Source organism: Lathamus discolor, chromosome 6 (genome assembly GCF_037157495.1).
Source record: "Lathamus discolor isolate bLatDis1 chromosome 6, bLatDis1.hap1, whole genome shotgun sequence".
Classification (NCBI taxonomy): domain Eukaryota; kingdom Metazoa; phylum Chordata; class Aves; order Psittaciformes; family Psittacidae; genus Lathamus; species Lathamus discolor.
The window spans coordinates 42,657,565-42,677,090 of NC_088889.1; positions in this window are offsets into that span (position 1 = coordinate 42,657,565).

The following is a 19,526-nucleotide window of genomic DNA, read 5'->3' on the forward strand; positions in this document are numbered from 1 at the left end:
GTTGGAAGGGACCTTAAAGATCACCTAGTTCCAGCTTCCCTGCCATGGGCAGGGGCACCTTCTAGATGTTGCTCAAAGCCTTGTTCAGCCTGGCCTTGAACACTTCCAGGGATGAAGCATCCACAGGTTTACTGGGCAGCCTGATCCAATGCCTCACCATCATCACAGGGAAGAATTTTTTCCTCATATCTAGCCTAACACTACCCTCTTTCAGTTTAAAGCCATTTCTCCTTGTTCTATCACTACATACCCTTGTTAAAAGTCCCTGTCCAGAGTCCTTGTAGGCCCCCTTTAGGTATTGGAAAACTGTTAGAAAATCTCCTATTATCTTTTCTGGTCCTTGTTTGAATGTTTTGATCTGATATCACTTCTTACTGTGATGTCTTTTTAATTCAAACATGTCGCATTGGCAGCAGGAATTTCCTTACAAAACAGCAGTTTCGGGTGTCCTGGTACCAGGTTGCTCAGATAATAAGCAGGTATGTGAGCAACAGTAGTTAAGTGTGCTGTTTCCCTCCTGTGAGTCAGTGTGGCTTCACCCCACTGAGCTCCTTTGCTTGCATGCATTGCGGCATTCATTCTGAGTCGGGAGCTTAATGTGTCTGTATAAATGTAATGCCACTTTGTTCCACTCTTCGGCCTTTCAGACAGGACATAACCTAAATTACTTATAATTTTTTCCTTCCTGAGCTAAAAGTTTAAATGGTGCTTCTCTTTTGCTGTGTCTGAGCACTGTGATTCACAATCAGCACTCTGTTACAGGCAAAGCTACTGCATTGCGTAGATAGACCATGAGGGAACTACGATATTGAAGTTAAGGTGATTACATATATGTTAGCCTTCCTGAACTTGAGAAAGCACTTAAAATTACCTTTCTACATTTGATGACCAGTTGTAGTTTATGTTTCTATGGGGTTTTACTTGCTTGCTTATTGAGAATTTTAGGTTCATTAAAAAAATTTAGAAAGTCTTTTCTTTTTTCTTGTAAATGAGAGGCAGGAATCCTTGCACTTATTACCTCCCAATCCAAACAAACGAACTCTAGCCTGTAGATGTAAATATGCTGCTTTGCTTGAATGTTTTGTTTTATGTTTGAAAGCTACATTTAAATGTTTGTTAATACTTGCCTTGCCGAAAGCATTTTGTAGAGTCATTAATTGCAGGTTGTGGGTGCTGCTGATGATACTTTGTGAAGTATTTGATTGAGATGCAAACAGGCAGCCACAATATCTTTTCAGAGTAAGATAACATCCTGTTTTTTAAAGGACAAGAGAACACTGTTAGGTCTTAAAGAAAAATGGTTTTATATAGCTTCTTCAGCACTCTGAATTTGTTTCTGTAAAAAGAAATATTTTTAGTAGGCTTATGAAATATTTCAAAGGAAAATTGCATCTTTTTTTCGTAAACAGCTTTAAGGAAAAGAGGTAGTTGGGGAAATGTTTTGATATTCTACTGCCACTTAGTTCTTTGAAGGCTGAAGTCTTTCAGTATTACTTAAATCTTTTAAAAGAGGATAAGGTTTTTTGAGATGTTCATTTGAGTATACAGATATTTTACATAATTTGGGAGAGAGGTAGCCTTGCTTATGAAATTCCTAACACACCTCAACCAAGAATCTTATCTACAGAGGTCAAGTAGAATATAAAACATTATCTTCGAGCATATAAATAAAATACTTATTTTAAAGGTGGGCAGGGTTTTTTCTTTAAGGGCTGGTATTTTCTGTTTAGGTTACTATGGAAATCTTCAAGTTTTTATAAATGAGCAGGAGTAAGCAAACTTAGCTGAAACCTGTTGAACAGAAGTACTTCAGTCAGACAGACTGTAGTCAGATTACTTATCAAGTAATAACTAAACAAGTCCATGTCAGTGCAGAGGTATACAGGTTACCTTAAGCCATCCCAGAAGACTAAGATGAGGGAACAGTCAGTGGATGCAGAAGCAGATATTTCTGGAGCATCTTGAAATGAACCAAAAAGGTACATCGTATGATGGCTTTTTTATTTGGAGGTTTCTGTCTGTTCCCTCCTCAGTGTGTTACTTCTGCTAAAAGCTCATGGAGAACCCTACTGGAGAGGTTATGAATACTAATTTTTCTGTCTTAATAAAATATGACATGCTGTTGTTTTGCTTATCTTTAATGAGGAGCCTCAGATTTTGGAAAGCATCACTGAATTATCATTGAGGGTTGACCATCATTTAGAGCTGACTTTAAATTCCTTTCATGCAATATTCTGTCAGTCCTACTTTCTTTTCCTTTGACACTGATGTTCTGCACATCATTGCACATCATTCACAATAACCTTATAATTTTTACAGATACAGGGACAAAGCCTCACAGCCAAAAAAGAAAGCTGCCCTGACAAAAATAAATTTTTTTTTCTTTTTAAACATGTATTATTTAAAGACCTTTAGCATTGTGACAATCAAGATGCTAATTTTGACTTCTAAGACAATGGTAGATCATCCTTCAGTGGACCCTGTAACCCCTTCATCAGCCCAGACAAAACAGAAACACAGGTCCACTGAAACTGGTGTACCTGAGGGAGTACATAGTTGTCATGTGCTGCACAAATGCCTTTGAATAGTATATGAATGAAGATCTCAGCTCCAAGAACCAGACCGTGTGTTGCAATTTCGTTGTTGGTTTGTAATATTTCATTGCTTTTCAAAAGATTGAGATGCTAATATAGGAATCTCACCATGAAAGATTAGTTCTGGAGTCTGACGAAGAAAAATGGTGATGGCCTCAGTGACCTCTCTGCAGATGTGCTTCACTTAAGTAAAAAGTATGAAGGTATCAGGGGATTGTGATAGATACCTGAATTTTGTTTGCTGCAGTAGAGTACGGAAGGGAAGGACCTATACAGTGCAGTTCGTGAATAGATGTAAGCAAAATACCAGATAAGGTAACACCAGCCAAGGAAGCGTTACTCACTGCTGACAAATGAGTCTTGTTTTTTTGTATTTGTTACCAATGATTTCTTTTGTATTTACAGAGAAAGGAAATTTGATCTTAAACCTCTTCTCAAGCACTGAGATGAGATTAAATTCTCAGTTCTGAAATAGACAACCTGAAATCTTGGTTGTTTTAGAGATTATGATGTACCCTGCCCCTGAATTCAACTGTGGTACCCTTACGTAAGTATTCTGGTTTTAATATACTATCTTCCCATTCTACTGAGAAAGACCTTTGAAGAACGCAAATAAGGTTGGTTGAGATGTTGTCTCATAAGTATTATCACATTGCAGAAATTTAGAGCTGAAACTCACTACCACAATCCATGATTATCCAGACTTCTCTCATTCTGCAAATTGCCCAAGATCTGAAAATTGGCTAGACAAAAGGTTAAAAATAGCAGGAGATTATTTAGTTCCATGAATACATTCCTTTATTGGATCACTATCAAGGGAGCACAGCCTTTATTCTTTTCAAATTTGCAAATAGCTACAAATAAAGAATTTTATTATAAAATTGATAGTTTTTAAACCAGAAGCATGGAAAATTATTCCTATTAAAAGGTCTGTTCTTCTGTTCAGCCGTTTTTCCTTTCTTGAAGGTATGAGTTTAATAGGAAGAGAATATTCTAATACAGCTATACGACAACAGTATTGGAACTGTGCACTGGGGGCCAGCTCTGGGATAAAAATTAAAGGCAAATAGAAAAGTGCTGGTACCTGGCATTGGTCTTTTAGTATGTTAATAAAGCTGTGTTTCTTGCAACTCCATTTGCTGCATGAGAAATGTACCACTCTATTTGTTTCAAGTTCTGCATTTATTCTGTTGAGCTACATTTTGTTTATGGGCAATCATAAGAGAACTCTTACTCATATAAAAAACTATTCATATCAAATTATTAGTTAGATGCTGTAGAGGACGTAATATACCCTAAATGACTGATCTCTTGCTAAGCTGTAGTTGTCTCATATATGAAGACCTGAAATCACCCTGGCTGAATTGAAAATTGGAAAAGAAAAAAAATTCCTCTTAATTTTTGTTTTGATAATCATGTCAGAGCAATAAGTACCCTATAAAATTCTATCATTTTTTAGCTATTTAGCTACCAAGTCACTCTCAGTTGTCTAGAGAATTATTTAAAGATGCCCTATTCATCCACAGGTGTTGACAAGCACAGTGTGTAGAATGCTACTTTGTCCTAGAAGTGGTGTACTGAACACATAAAATAACTTGGGAGAATGAGTGCTAGTAGCTAAGAATTCCTTCAATCCAGTGAATTTTCATTAGTACCCTTGTCAAAGGAATATAGGTTTGAGTGGGAGAGGGCTTAGCTGTACAAATTCTGTGGATCAACTGTGGTTGATTAAAACCAGCAGAGGGTAAATGAGCTTCTTTATTGACATGTACTATTTATACCACTTTTAGGAGAGCACTCTGTTTGCCAAGTTTACTCAGAATAATCTGTGGATATATATAAACTGTGAAGTGAATGCTTTCAACATTCAAATTTTAGCTCCGAAAGCACAGTTCACTATAGTGCTAATCCTTTGCTCAGTGTCCTAGATGATACTGCTGTGCAGACTGTGACTGTCAAGGTAGTGATAGTCAGATCAAGCTAGAGTTGAACCCTGATCATCCTGCCTATGGAATGATGTTTATTTATATCAGTAATTGCTATTTTATGAGAGCTGTGGACCAATACACAATTTATTCCTAGCTTTCCAAATTATTTATTGGGCGGTGTTATGTATTTGACTTTACATAGAGCAGAAGAATATTTGGGACATTTTTGTTGCCTTGTCATGGAAACTCTGGAGATGAATACTGGGCCTCCTTCCTGAGGTCCAACAAAAATCAAAACTAACCTTGTTTGATGTCCACATGCCCCCAAAGACAATGGTCTTCATTTTCGTCTCTAGTTCCTTTTATTCCGATCACTATGGACTCAATTTTCCTTTCAGTGACCCTGAATAAACATGTGGCAGCCTAGGGGGTGCTGCTTTCCAAGTCTCTCAAACTTCACTAGCAAATTTACATTTTAATTGTTATATAAACAAGAGTATCCAGAATTACTTCATCTGCATTAAATACTTCTGAAAAATGACGGTTATTGCCCTGGGGACTTAACCTGTTTGTTTGTTTGCTTTCTGTGAAATAAATTAGATCACCAGGAAGTGGCAGTGTAAATTTCTTCATGCCATTTAATTGTACACTCATGGGGCCTGAGTAAGTGGATCATGTTCTGAGGTCTTTACATCATGTCAGCAGGCTGCAAACTTGGTTGCTTGTCATAGCCAATGTGGCAGCTGCAGTGGCATGGGTCCCTCCTCTAAGTTATAAAAAGAAAATAGAGCATTTCATTTCATATGTTATTACAGAGTACCAGTCACCACTAGTCTGCAATCTGAGCCAAAAACAAAGGAGAAAGACTTTGCCTCCCTCATCCTGGTTCCCTGCAGGACAAGGCTGAGCCAAGTGGGTGATGAGGCTGAGGTTCTTTTCCACATTCTGGCACTGGCCAAAATTGTCTCATTACCCCCTGTGTCAGCTTTCCAAGCTGAAGTGTATGAAAAATTATGTTGACTTTCTTTGCAAGATATTTTCAGCACTGTTCTTGGAAGAGATAAGGGCATTACTACCAACTGATTTTCCTAAGATTAAAATTTATATGCTTAAGCATAGGTTCTGAAACTGATTTACTTGAATACTATAAAAAGTCTAAAAGCATTTCATATATCAATCAGCTGGCTTGCTGTTGTCATCTGTTGTTGTTTCTTGAAGTGTAACAAATTAAAATCAAAGCTTGGTATAAAGTTCCCTACCAAAGCAAGAGTTGCAAATGAAAATTACAAAAAATAACCACTAGATGGAGTCAATGATTTTCTAAATTATTCTTCATTGCTTAATATAATAGAGTTGCAAAATGATTATGATCACGGAGTTAAGTGGAATATGATAATTTAAGTAGCTCACCTGTATCTTGTTCTAATTGCATTATCTGTTCTTTAAGCTTTACAATTCTATGATTTTTCGCCTCATTTAAAATATTTTTTACAATTTGGTGCTGAATAACAATATTTTAATAGAATTCTGTATCAGACTTTCAACATCCTGTATTAATGCTCGCATTCACTAACTACTCAGGTGTCTAAGTTGTTCTTATGATTCTCATCAATCCTGTAATTTCAAAGGGTAAGTTCAATTCTAGTGGTTTCATCCTTTTTAGTAATTATAAATTGATAAATAGGCCGAATTACCATACTTGTGACTTTTAGTTCATGTTTAAATAAAAATGTTGTTATGCACTGTTCTGAAAAGCAACGGCGAGATCAACAACCATGAAATCCCAGTTGTTAGAAGTAAGCTGTATTAAATTTACAAGCAGAAAGATTCTTCTGTCAGGATCTGCAAACTTCACCTCAGACCAGGAGTATTTTTAAGTGTTATCCAAGTGAAACCAGTAATTTTTTCATGTTGCATTACTTACTATAGTTTAGCTTCCTTATCTGAAGATAGTCAGCCAGCCAAAAATGTCATTCATTTTTATTCCATAAAATATAACTTGTTTTCACCAAAGAGTTGTCCAGATGTGCCGGCTTCCTTCCCATGGGCCATTACTAATGTATCACTTCTGAAGTGCAGGTTATGCAACCATTGTCAATGTTTTCATTTTCTGAGATATCGTGCCTTGCAAGCAGACCCATTGTGGTTGTTTTTTGTACAAAACAAAAAAAAGGAGAAAAGATTTCCCTTCACCAACATTGCTGTTCTTGAACTACAAGTTCCAGGCAGATTTTTAGTAATTTGTTGAAGAAAACCACTTCATTTGTGGCAAAACAGGCATGTGGCAGTGCTTAAAAGGACCCTTTCACTGTTTAGTGAATATAATCACTAGTTCAAAACTCTTTTACCAGTGCTGGATCTCCTCTAACACAGCTTTTACCTTATTTTGTTTCTTCTCTTAATAACAAGAAAAAAGTATGAAAAGAAAAATCTCATCTTACCCTTACTGTTTCTGTTGCTAGGCAAATTAGTTAATGCATTCAGTATATTACTTTTACCCAGCTTCTTAGAATATTCATTTATACTAATAAAGGAATTTTGGAAAATAGAACAATTTTGTATTATATACTATGTAGTGAAAAAAACACACAAAGGTATTTATTAGGAAAACCAGAAAATGTATAACTTTAAAATCTGTAGTTGGCTGTAACTATACAAAACTATAAAGAAAGCAGATGACTTGCATCTTACTTTTAATTACCCTTATCAAAAAGTGATAATGAAAAAAGCATAAGAGATTGATGTAAATCCTTTACTCGTCTGCTTTTTGTCATCTTGCGTTTGGTGAAAAACATGAACAAAGCTGCTGAAGAAGGAAAGAAAACCAGACTTTTTTGAGCCCCAAAGCTGAGCTTTGTTATGTATCTGAAATCTGTGCCCTATTATTCTTGTATATTATTACTGTAGAACTCAAAACAGTCATATTCAAGCCTATCTGTAGGTAGCTTTTTCTGTTCAAGTTGCTGAAAGCCAGATCAAGAAGCTGTCTAAACTCTGCTCATTATTTTTGGTAAAATATTGTCCAAAGAGCAGTTATTTTGCAGACTAAGTTCGTGTTCTTTTAATCAACTACTGTTGCAGGGCCATAGGTTTAAAAATACACATTACAATTACTTTCATACATAATGAAGTAGCTAAGATTCTAATAGTTTGTGGTGTCTTTTCACATCTAAAAAAGTAAATGCGTTTATGCAACTGTGTTGAGTAAAGGTCACATGCTAACAAATGAAATGGAACACATTAGAATAAGCAATTTACATATAAGCTTAATTTTGTAAAGTTTACAAAGATTATTTTTAAAACATGTAGGCTCAGAGTCAGTTATATTGTGTATCTGATGATATAGTCATCCTTCAGAATAGTTTGTTTCATTATCCAGTTAATTTCAGAATTATACTTCATAGATTTGACGTGTTTGCTTTATGCATTCATAGCTGTTGTCAAGAGCTTTAATGGCTTACTAACCCCCACCTATGAATAAAGCTTTTTCCTTTGTAAAACTGGAAGGATGTGGCAGAATAGAAGCAAGAAGAGTTTTTACACCTCCTCTTGTCAGTCTAAATGATTCACTAGTCATGGTAGGCTGTATGCTCTATATCAATACAATTAAATAATCAGTACCTGTAAGTTAAATCACTTCTCACACCCACTAGTAAAAATATGACAATAAAGCTATTCCCATTATAGTTTTCTTTTTTCATTGAAAGCAATTACATACAGTTTAGAGACTACAGCTACAAGACATAAAAAAAGATATCTAAAACTTCTTCTCTGTAGATAATAAACTAAACAGAAGAAAAGATACATTTCTGTAGAAGTACAGTATGTGATTTTTACAGGACAAGACACTGAGAGATGGCAAGTTATCTTTTGTTTATTTAATTGTAGGCCCTGTAAATGTCATTAGGATCCTAGACAAAGAGTAGTTTTGACTTGAGAATTAACTGCATGATGCAGTAGTTACAAAATGAACATATAAAACTTTTTTTTTTTTAAGTGAAGCATTGTTTTAACCGTTAAAACTCATGCAGTGGGAAGAAGGTGCTTATTGTTACTATGGGTTGCATGGCTGAATCTTTTAATAACCTGCATTGAGTCTTGTCAGCTGAAAAGCTCTGCTAATTCTGTGTAAAACCTGTGCACCCTATGTTAGATTTCTGTTAGAAACAGAGGTGGCAACAAAAGTTTTTTGCTACCTGTTCACAGGGTTTTCTATTGAGAATGAAGTTGTTATCAATGTGGTCACTATAGTGTAAAAAATATCCTTGTGATTAATGAGAATTAGTATCTGTGAACTTGTGACTTTCTTAATTTACTCTGAACTGTATCAGGCACCATGAAAAGCCCAACTTGCTGTCTTTTTAATTTGATTTTAACAATGCCTTAAAGAAATAGTGAGAAAACAAGAAGGTCGTTCTCTACAGGCTTCATGTTCTGCAATGTTTCCTGCTGTAAAGGTGGACAGGCCAACCTGGGGCTCCTTGCATTTTAGAAATTCAAAACAAGTTAACTCTTAAAGTTATCTTTAAAGATAAGAGTTACCTTTTATTGAGTAATAAGTACCTATATAACAAATAACAGCTAAACTCTTTTTGTCACCATCAGCATCAGCTTACAAAACAAAGCATTTCAGGGAAACTCTAGGTAAGAAATTTAGATGTTCAGTCTAAACAGTACAATCAAGTATTAATATTTTGAGGTTCCATGCAGTATTCAACATGAATGAGAGGAGATTATATATTATATATTATGCAGTGTCTTTTGGTAACTTACGTGGACCGTTTTTATGGGGAGAGGATAATGAAAACTTTGAAGTGGTGCAACTGGTCATCAATGAAAGGCTAGAAGAGAAAGCATCTCAAATAGATTTTTTGCAGTAAGGTTTTATTTTGCCTTGTAAAGTCTTGTATACCTCTGTCACCCTGGAGCTCTACTTTTTACTATGAGAAAAGATTTTAAGTCTTCTTTAGGGGAAGAATTAAATTTTGGCCTTTTAGACTGTCTGTCTTTTTGTCAGATATAGAATGAGCATAAATGCCTAACTAAAAGGCAGATGAGTTTCTGTCTCAATGAGAATTCATATTGAAGTTTCTAAAGCAAGGAAGGTATTATGCAAACAAGTTACAGGGCAGAGCAGGGACTTTCAAGGAATACATTTTGACAGACTCATTTTGTTGGCTTACAGTGAAATGGGGTGCAGGCTTAATGTACTGGAGTTTGAAAATCAACTTAATTTGGCATTTATCCACAAAGCTTAAGCAAGTTACCTTTGTTTTATAGTATAATGCAATGCCATTTTAGGATGCACAACATGTCTTCACTATTGACAGAGTCACAGGAAGGGGGATGGCCACACTGGAGGCTTTTGGGACAGAAAGCATTATTAGTTACCAATGTACATTATGTAAGATGTACTTGGACTGTAGGAAGCAGGACTGGATATAACAGCAAAAGTTAGTGCTGATATAAACCAGGAACTTTTATTACAGTGCTAATGTTAAATGAATAAGTGAAGTTAACATATCTGATAGATTTCTTCTCGAGGGTGCCGGCATGCTAGCTATGTAGTGCAGCACTGGTTATTCCAAGCACTGCAGAATGCTCCCCCACCCGTCTTGCCTCATCACATTTTCTGATGCGCAGTTCTGCTGTGTCTTTTAGCAAAGTATACAAGCCAACTAGCCTGCATCCATAATGCTTTCTGAGATTCTTTTAGGGCCAAGCCATTCATATTCTCACTGAAGTTTTTCAACATGAACTCTTCCTGAGCCCTTAAAGTCCTGTGACATACCATGCAAATACAGGTGTGCTGAAGTGGCCTTTGTTGTATGCCTAATGTTCTGTAGCAGAGGTCAGTGCAGAAAGGAACAGAAGATAAGAAGGAGAACGCTAAGACTTCCTGTTCTTGTCGATCCCAAAAGATACCTGGTACTGTTTTAGAGTTCTCTCTGCTGAGTTTCTCACCTGTGCTTCCAGGCTGGCAGTGAGGTTCACAGGAGTTTCATGTCATCTGCTGTGCACTGACCATCCTCATTGGGATAAAAGGTCTTGTGATGAGCAGACTCATGAGGAAGTGAGGGGTGGTGTTTTCCTTTTCCTTTTCCCTTTCCCTTTTTCTTTCCCTTTTCCCATTTCCTTTTCCTTTTTTCCTTTTCCAATTTCCTTTCTTTCCTTTCCTTCTTTCCTATTCTTCTTTTCTATGGCTAGGCTACCCTTTGGCACAGCGTGGGAGAAAGCGGGGAAAAGACATCTGCTGAGTTTGCTGGCTATTACCTTGCAGAGTAGCTTCACAGGTACAAATCGTACTTGAAACATGCAGTTAACCCTTACTAATAAAGTCTGTTGTGATTGGGAAGGAGTGCTAGATATGAGAGGTTGTTAAAACAGGTTCTGTAGAAATGCTGGCAGGATTTGCTGGAGCAGAGGCTCCAGAGGGTTGGGGCAGGGGGCATGCTGCCTTTGGAAGCCATAGGCTGGAGGAGGGTATGAGTTGCAGCTGTGGTTATCCATTCAGGTCATGCAAATTAAAGTCTGGCAGGCCCACTTCCAGGTCTGAGCACACACTGTCCTTCATTTGTGACAGCCCTGCATTCTGCACTGATTCTGTACATCCTCCCAGCAGGTGTGTTACAGACCTTGGCAGCACCAGTAGTCCTAAAAACACAAACCAGGCAAGATTCTTCAGTGTGAGGGTGGTGACGCCCTGGCACAGGTCACCCAGAGAAGCTGTGGCTGCCCCATCCCTGTCAGTGTTCAAGGCAAGGTTGGATGGGGCTTTGGGCAACCTGGTCTAGTGTGAGGTATCCCTGCCCATGGCAGGGGATTGGAACTAGATGACCTTAAAGTCCTGTGCAACCCAAACCAGTCTATGATTCTATGATAACGGACTGTAATTAGTGAGATTTGTAAATGCAGTATTACAAGCTGGGCAAATGGCAGCAGGTATCTGTTTCCTTTATGTGGGCAAATCTCTGTAATGTCCCATTTCCTGGACTGGCTTAAATTGAACTTTGGACAGTTTTTTAAAATTTATTGTGATTTTCCAGTATTAGGTATGAGCCGCATTTACATCAGTACCTGACTCATATCAATAATTGCATCCTTACTCACACAGCTTAGTGAGCACTCTGCTTATAGTATTTAAGACAACTATTTCCTTTTTGAGGCAGAAAAAGTACTGTGAATAATTCTGCTATGCAATTTGTGGTTTTGTTGTGTAGGTCTTTGGAGTGATTCTTCTGATTTATATAAATGTCAGGTATTTCTCCTGATGCTTGCCAAAACTCAAGGTATGTCCTTATATTTTTGAGACATATTTTGTATGCATCTCTTTGCCTTTTGTTTATTCAACAGTTAATATAAGCAGAAGGATACAGATTAAGTTTTTATCTGGAGCACTGACTGATTAGTTTTCCAAGAGAAAGACATCAATGGCATTATATATGTTTTTAAGGTGTACAGCACTGGTGATATTTATGAACACATGGTAGGTGTGCATAAATGAGTATGTTTGTGTGCATTTAAAGTGGCATTTTATTGACGAATCTGAGGTGGGTTGTCATGGAGATTAAAAGCTTTGAAATGCTATTCATTGGTTTTAGTTGTTTGCTGGGCATAAGGATACTTGTTCGGCTACTTTGAAACTTTCATTGTAAAAACAATGACACTTTTACCTGTATTGCAAAGGCTATTCTAGCAGGCTAAGTGAATAAAGACCTGATGAGCACATTCAACTTGAGGAAAATAAACTGTGATCTATATTTGTGCAACATTACAAATTTGGTTTCTAAGTGCCTAAGATGCACATCTTTTAACTGTGTAGTTTTTGAGGCTATTTAGAAAGTGGCAGAAAATTGTCAACTCTTCCAGACCTTCCTACCCCCTACCAAGAAAAAATGAAGTTCTGGTCACTGGTAAATGAAAAGATTTTCTTTAGATGGAAATGATAGGGAAATGAAAAATGTCAAGTATGTTTTGGTAGCATTTGCTTTTACAGTATTATATAATTTTTCAGCTTTTTTGTATAAAAAGCTCAGACTGTTCCTCAAGTAATTAGAATAAAAACTTATAGACAAGTGTACCTCTGAAAAGCATTGTTTTCTTCATGAGATCATCGATGTGTTATAGTTAGTATAGTTGTTTTTTTAACCAATAAATCAATGAAAAAGCTGCAACAAATGCTGCATACATACACAACATCACACACACTCTGAATGACTAATACAGTTTTCATAACAGACTTGAAGTGATGATTATTAACTAGAATTATATATATTTATATTTAAACTGACACTACAGAATTCTTTTGAGTCTTGACAGATATGTGGAATATTTAAATGGAGTAATTGTAGTTACCAGACCTCCTGGGATTAACCTGCTGGAAAGAAAGTGACATATTGCAAAGAGGAAAATGAATTTATAATGTGGAAGAAAGCTAGAAATGAGGTTATGGTGTGCCTGTTTATAACCATTCAGGAGGAAAATATGTTTACATGGAGTCACTAATACACTGTAGGAATATACTTCCCTTACACTTAATTATAGAGGGGCTTTGAATGTAACTTATTGGGTTCTATATTTCCTGGAATAGAATAAGCAACACTGAGAGGAAACTTATCAGTTATTTTATTTTTGTTGCATTTGTGTTTAGGAGTTGATTCTGTGCTATTTATATTTTCATCAGGAATAACTCTACTAAATTCAACATGTTCTATGCCAATATTGAAAAAAATACATCCCAAAGAGAAAAATACCAGCCACTCCCTCTGTGGCACAAACTACTTTTGGGTAAATCACACCCTTTTGCTTATAACTGGGACCTATTCTGTCAGGCATACTCAGATTTTCAATTAGTTTAGTTTCTTCAGTAAATCACAAACACTGCCTGCTGAGCTCTCCTGAACTGAAGTTGAATAGAATCACAGAATCACCATGTAATTTAGCTTGGAAGAGACCTTTTGAGGTCATCTGGCCCCTTGCTTTTCCCCCGCAAAGCAAAACCAACTTAAATAGGTTACTCAGTGCCTTGCCCTATTGAGTTCTGAGTGGTGGTGATGCCACAACTTCTCTGGGAAACCCGTTTCACTGTTTGGCTATGGTGAAAATATTTTTCCTAACGTATAATTGTAATTTTCCATGTTGCAATTTATGTCCACCACCTCACATCCTATTGTTGGATGCCCTAGAAGGACTTAGGCTTCCATACACTTCTAAGTAGGTGTTTGGAAGACAGCAATAAGAGCAGTAAGTTCTCCCCTTTGCTTATTCTTAAGATTGAACGAACCCTCTTCTTTCAGCCTCCTGTTGTACACTAAGAGGTCTGGTGTTGATTGCTAAGAGCAGAACTAGAAAAATTCAGGAGTCAGTGGGAAGGGGTTGTTTCAGAAGAGGGAAGTGATTAAGTAGGAAAGAGATCAAGTGTTCCTTTAGGGACTTGTGAAGACCCTAATGTCAGGTATGTGTCTTATGCAACAGATCATGCCATCCACGAGCTGGCAAGGAAAACTAAGCCACAGAAACCAATTAAACTACAAATTTAAGAGAAACATTACTTTCTTGGGTACTGCAGTGACCTTCACTCATGATCTACCTGTATGCTATGATATTATCTACAGCATAACTGAAAGTGTGGCATAGTGTATTACAACTATATCTTCGTACATTATTGAATTTTCATTTTATCACAACTTTTACATTATATACAATAAATATGATGTCTTTTTTATTAATTTAACATATTTATCATATTTTCTCACTATACTTAAATCAGTCGTGACACCATAAGTAATTTTCTTCTCCGAAGTGCTCCAGGTTAATAAACTGATAATGCATGACTAACATGAGGTGAAACTCACATATGACCCTCCTTCTCTTTCTGTTACATGCCATTTAGCAGCTAAAACCCAGTTATTGCCATTGCTTTTCCTGTAACTATGGTTATTAGCTAACTTCAACTGCTATTACTAGCAAAAAAAAAAAAAAAAAGCTGTCACTAGCCTCTTTTTAGCAGCAAAAATTTATCCCTTTTTTCCCACAGCACAGTCGTTCAGCCTTTACTGAAAGCTACACTTGCCCAGAAACAGTACATGCTGCTATGCTCTTTGGTCTCTTTCTCACCTTGCCCAGGCAGCAAAAGAAGATTTCAAAAGATGTATCTACACTGTAAACTGCTGCTGTGAACCATGCAACTTGTTAATTAAATACAAGCATTTCTTGGCAAAACATTTGGCCATGGATTTCTCTCAGGTAATCCCATGGAATTCTACTTACAGTATGATTACCCCTTTCCTGAGAAGTAACCCTGGTAAATGAAGAGCAAATAAAAGAAAAAAAAAAAAACAACCCAAGAACCAAACAAAACCAAACATGCAAAGTTCCCTTTAAAATCTTTCATCCTATTCTTACACCATCTTCTATCTCCATCAGGGTACTGCCAGCACCTTGTAGTTGTGCATTAAGCTAAGTGTATAATGGGTAGTTTATTCTCTTTCTTAGCTTCTCCTCAGGGGGAGAATTAAATGTGCATTCTTACATCCTGTTTTGGTGGAGTTTTATTTTTTAATTTTTTAGAAGATTTATGCAGAAGATGCCTTAACTGCTGAAAGTTGTCAGAATGAAGGACTCAGGGGACAGAGAATTAGAGAGCAGAACATTATTACGTATCCTAGTAACTATTCTTTTAATCCTGTCTCAGCCTATACAACTACAAACGGGCAGAAGGAAAAATAAAGGCCCATTTCCCCTGTTTCCTGAATCTGCATGTGATTCTACCAGGCCAGGCAACCACTGAAATGCTTAACTGTTGGGAGCTCTGCTGGACAGTGGGATCTTCTCCCGTGTGTGGATAAAGGTAGGTATTGTCACCCCACTTGCAAGCTATCGTAGGGGGTTTCTTTTCGGGAGCTTCACACAGTAGAGCCAAGCCATCTTGGAAGAGGGTCTTCAGCATAGGTCTTGGCTATTCAAGGAGAATGTACTGCCTACTGAACAAGGGGTGATAGGTGTGCTTCTGTGTTCTTCTTGTTTGAGGCAGATATTAGGTCTTCGCTGAAGGCAAGATACTGGGCAAGTATGGGATTCAAAGCATTGAAGGCTGCATATAGTTCTGCAAAACATCTGACTGCCCAGCACCTGTATATTAAAGAAGTTTCAATAAGATTTCTGTCTTCTTCTATATTCTGTCTTTGTATTTTCGTCTTTTGGATTGTCATCGTGAAGGAAAAGTAACATTGTAGCAAAACTAAGTAAAATCTTTAGATACAGCTTAATAGATGTCTCCTTTTCTTCACTTTATTCTTTCGTGTTTTGCTGAATATTGGGAGACTAAAAAGACAAGAAAGAGAGGGAAATATTTGCCTAATATGAAAGAGAAAATTACAAAATGAGCATTCAACTTGAAGAGAATGTCAGGGAACAACAGTACCTTATACTGCACTCTGAAAAATTGTAAAAAGTACAAAGGTTCATAACATATTGTAAAGAAAATTCTTTAGAAATTGCTCTGTTATTTTGGAGGTAACAGACACACCATATGCTGTGTCTGGCAGTTGCTATGGCAACTACTTTTAAAATTTAAGCATGGGGAAACTATTGCCTAAAATCTCCATGACTTGGGGCCAAATCTTGCATGATGCTGAGCACCAAGGCAGAGTAAAAAAAGACATAAAGGAAATCTTAAAATACCTTTCCTGTTAGCTTTTGAAATTTTATCTTGAAATACTTCTTTATTTCTGGAGATTGCAAGCCCTGGACTCCCGAGAACATTTAAAAAGGGAAGAATGGGATGATTGCAATATCTTATATTTAATACCATGCAAACTATTTGCAGTGAAATATAGGGAAAACCTATTTGTTCATAGAGGAGCTTCAATAAAAATTGTGATATTTATCTGAATATCACCTTTTTGTCCCTGTTTTATGTGCTTGGCAGTTCTTGCTGAAAGTCAAAGAATAGTAAAATTCTTAACGGGAATAGATGGGAAAATAATACATCTTAATCATCTGTCAGTACTTACTAAAAATTAGCATATACAGATTTGTTTCTGTGGTAAAGTAGTTTCAATAATGTTTGCACTATCCCATCAGTGGCCTGCATAATTCACTGCTGAGGCAAACGAGGCTTAAAATAACAAGGATGTTTCTAAGGAAAAATCAGTGCAAAAAAAATTAAGAAAGTTTTGTTCATCTTCACCCAAAAAGGTCTGTTAGACCATGGTACAATGAATGCTGTTATAAACAAGTCCAGCAACTGGCTTTCTGGGATCAAGCTGCATCATAAATTCTGCCTTGCCTGCATGCGTTCTCCTAGAGGAGTCTGCAAAGGAGGGACATAATTTAGCCGCAATACAACAGTAGTGTACTGTAGCTGTTAACAAAACTACCCATACAAATTGCACAATGTAGCCTGGAGTCATTCAGTAACGGTCACAGTAACCGTTACCTCACAATAAGGGTAAATCAGTGTTACTCTGTTTATAGATGTCCCCAGGCTTTGTTTGAGGTACTGCCTCTGCTCCTACCCTTAGATTGACACATATCGGATAAATCATTACCAAAAATGTCTCACATTTTGAGCACACATCATGTAGTGCTGACTTTTTGAAAAGTACAAGATTATTTTGTTTAAATCTATTAAAAAATCCTAGATTATATGTGATGCCCTAAAGAAAGTTTAATTGGTCTCAAGGGTATTCATCTCATGCTGTTAGGTCACACTGGGGTAAGAAATTTCTGTGAGCTTCCCCTCCAAAATAGTATATCCTGAGAGTTATTATCCATCCTGATTCTAGCTCTTGTAAGCTGCTGCAAATTTGCCAGTGCTGTTATTCACCAGAGAAAGAGTTTCAACTTCAAGCCTACTGTAGGCACAAGTCCACTCAGGACTCTTGAAATGAGTTCTTTACATTGTAAAGAAAATTTTATGTTTTTAATGCACTACACTGATCATTTTTCTGTCTTCCTTACTTTGCCTGCTACTCACTAATGAAGGCCACTTAATTTAACTTACTGAAAAATTCTGATGAACAGCAGCAATTGAAAAGGTTAAACTGTCTTGCAACTAATGTGGCATTCACTAGATTATGAAAATGGCAAATACATTCTTTATCTGAAAAATTATTAGTGTTTAGGGATCTGAAATGTGTAGCAGAGGTTGGAAGAAAGTGAGGAAAAGGTTTTCTTTCTTGACTGCCAGTCCCATTCAAGTTTTGGGCAGGCAATCGTAAAAGGATCAGGGCAGTACTGAAGGAGATTGGATTTAGTCTGGCAGAACCAGATATAAAAATCACAGCTGGTTTCTGGACCAAGGAGTTTAGCATGTTTTCTTCTCTGCTGCTAATTCGTCTCTGGGGAAATGGTGACCAGGTCCTTCTGCTTTGTTCCCTGTCCACCCAGGCTGAGGCCTGCAGGTTACTGCCATGTCTGTGAGAAAGACAGTCCTAGCTGAATCTTGTTCCTGTCCCTGTCCTCTGGCTTTATCACTGTACTTTCTGGCCTTCTAGAAATGTCTAATATTTGCTTGGCAGCCCATTTCTGAAGGGGTATACTTAGTTTTGCTGCAGATCTGACAATTCTAGATGCCACATTAAGGTATTTGCTTGAAAAGCTGACCTGCTGCTGAGTAGACATTAAGGCACTGATGTTCACAGTATAGCTGATAGCTAGTGGAAATGAAATAATCTGTATTGACACATTTGGAAGTTTCACATCTTTTTCCACTTAACATGCTAACGTGATAATTGCTAGACTGATGATTTTTCCAGTGACACGTCTCCTTTTGTCAATATTTAGACCTGTGTATAGAAAGCTTATCTATCACACCTGGCTAATTTTCACTTAATTTAAAAATAAATGGAACATGTTTAGTTTGCAGGGTTAGCAGAACAAAAAGAGGTTTTTATAAACATTTTTCTTGAAACATTCTTTGAAGGATAGGAAAAGATAATGCAAAAAGAATACAGAATCTGGCTCAAATGAAGCTAGATTCCATGAAACAGTCTATTTTAATGCTTAAATTAATTGAATTGAGACTGGTTTGCTTACCATTCAATGCAAATGAAAAGAAAACCTAATGCCAATAAAATCACTTAGTAGCACATTCTGTGAGACCGACAAATTTTTAGCTAAAGTGATTCTGTGTCTCACTGAACATTTGTTCATAGGGTTTAAATACTGAATCCCAGGAGGTTATTATCCAAAAAACCTGATTCCGCTGGGCTTCTATTGTAGCATTTGTTTGTTCTGTGCAATGACTTTTGCTATTAGTGATCAAGTAAGAATTTGTCAGTGGTGGAACATAGGAACATTTTGAGTATCCTGAAAGAACTGGGAAACTGTATGAGCATTAGTTTTCTTTAGCCTGGGTACCTCTTCCAGGACTGACCCTCAGGAATGAGTGTAACCAGAGTGATCTGCAAGAATAGCTATCATGGCCATGGAATGAATCACTTAACCGCTACTTTGAAAGGTTGAAGTCACATTCCTTCTACATGCAGTTGTCATTCTTGCCTTAATTCTACTTTCACACCAGTGTCTTGCAACTGTGTCCTACATATTGGGGTGGAAGGTTCATTCTTGTCTTTAATAGCAGCACTTATGTTGACGATTATTGTGTTCACCTACTTAAACCTCTTATTCTGTAACACTTTTAAAATAGTTTTGCTTTATCGTGGTAAACACTGATATTGTAGTCATTGATGGAGAATTCAGTCATGGTCAGCTTTTACTTAGCCTGAATGTTGATGAGATCTTATATGTAATGAAAGTGTTTTACACAGTTTTCAGTATTATACCTATGATATATCATAACTTTTGGATATCAGTAAGTTAGTTAAGATTTGTGGGTTTTTTTTCTCACCGTTTTATTCGCTAATGAGAACCCACCTTAGGGTTTTGCACTTGGAAACTTTTGTGTCACAATGTGAAGTTGCCACTGTGAATTTGCAACGTGCACCTACATATAAAATGGCATAATTCATATTTTTTACACCAAGTTATCATTCCTAAT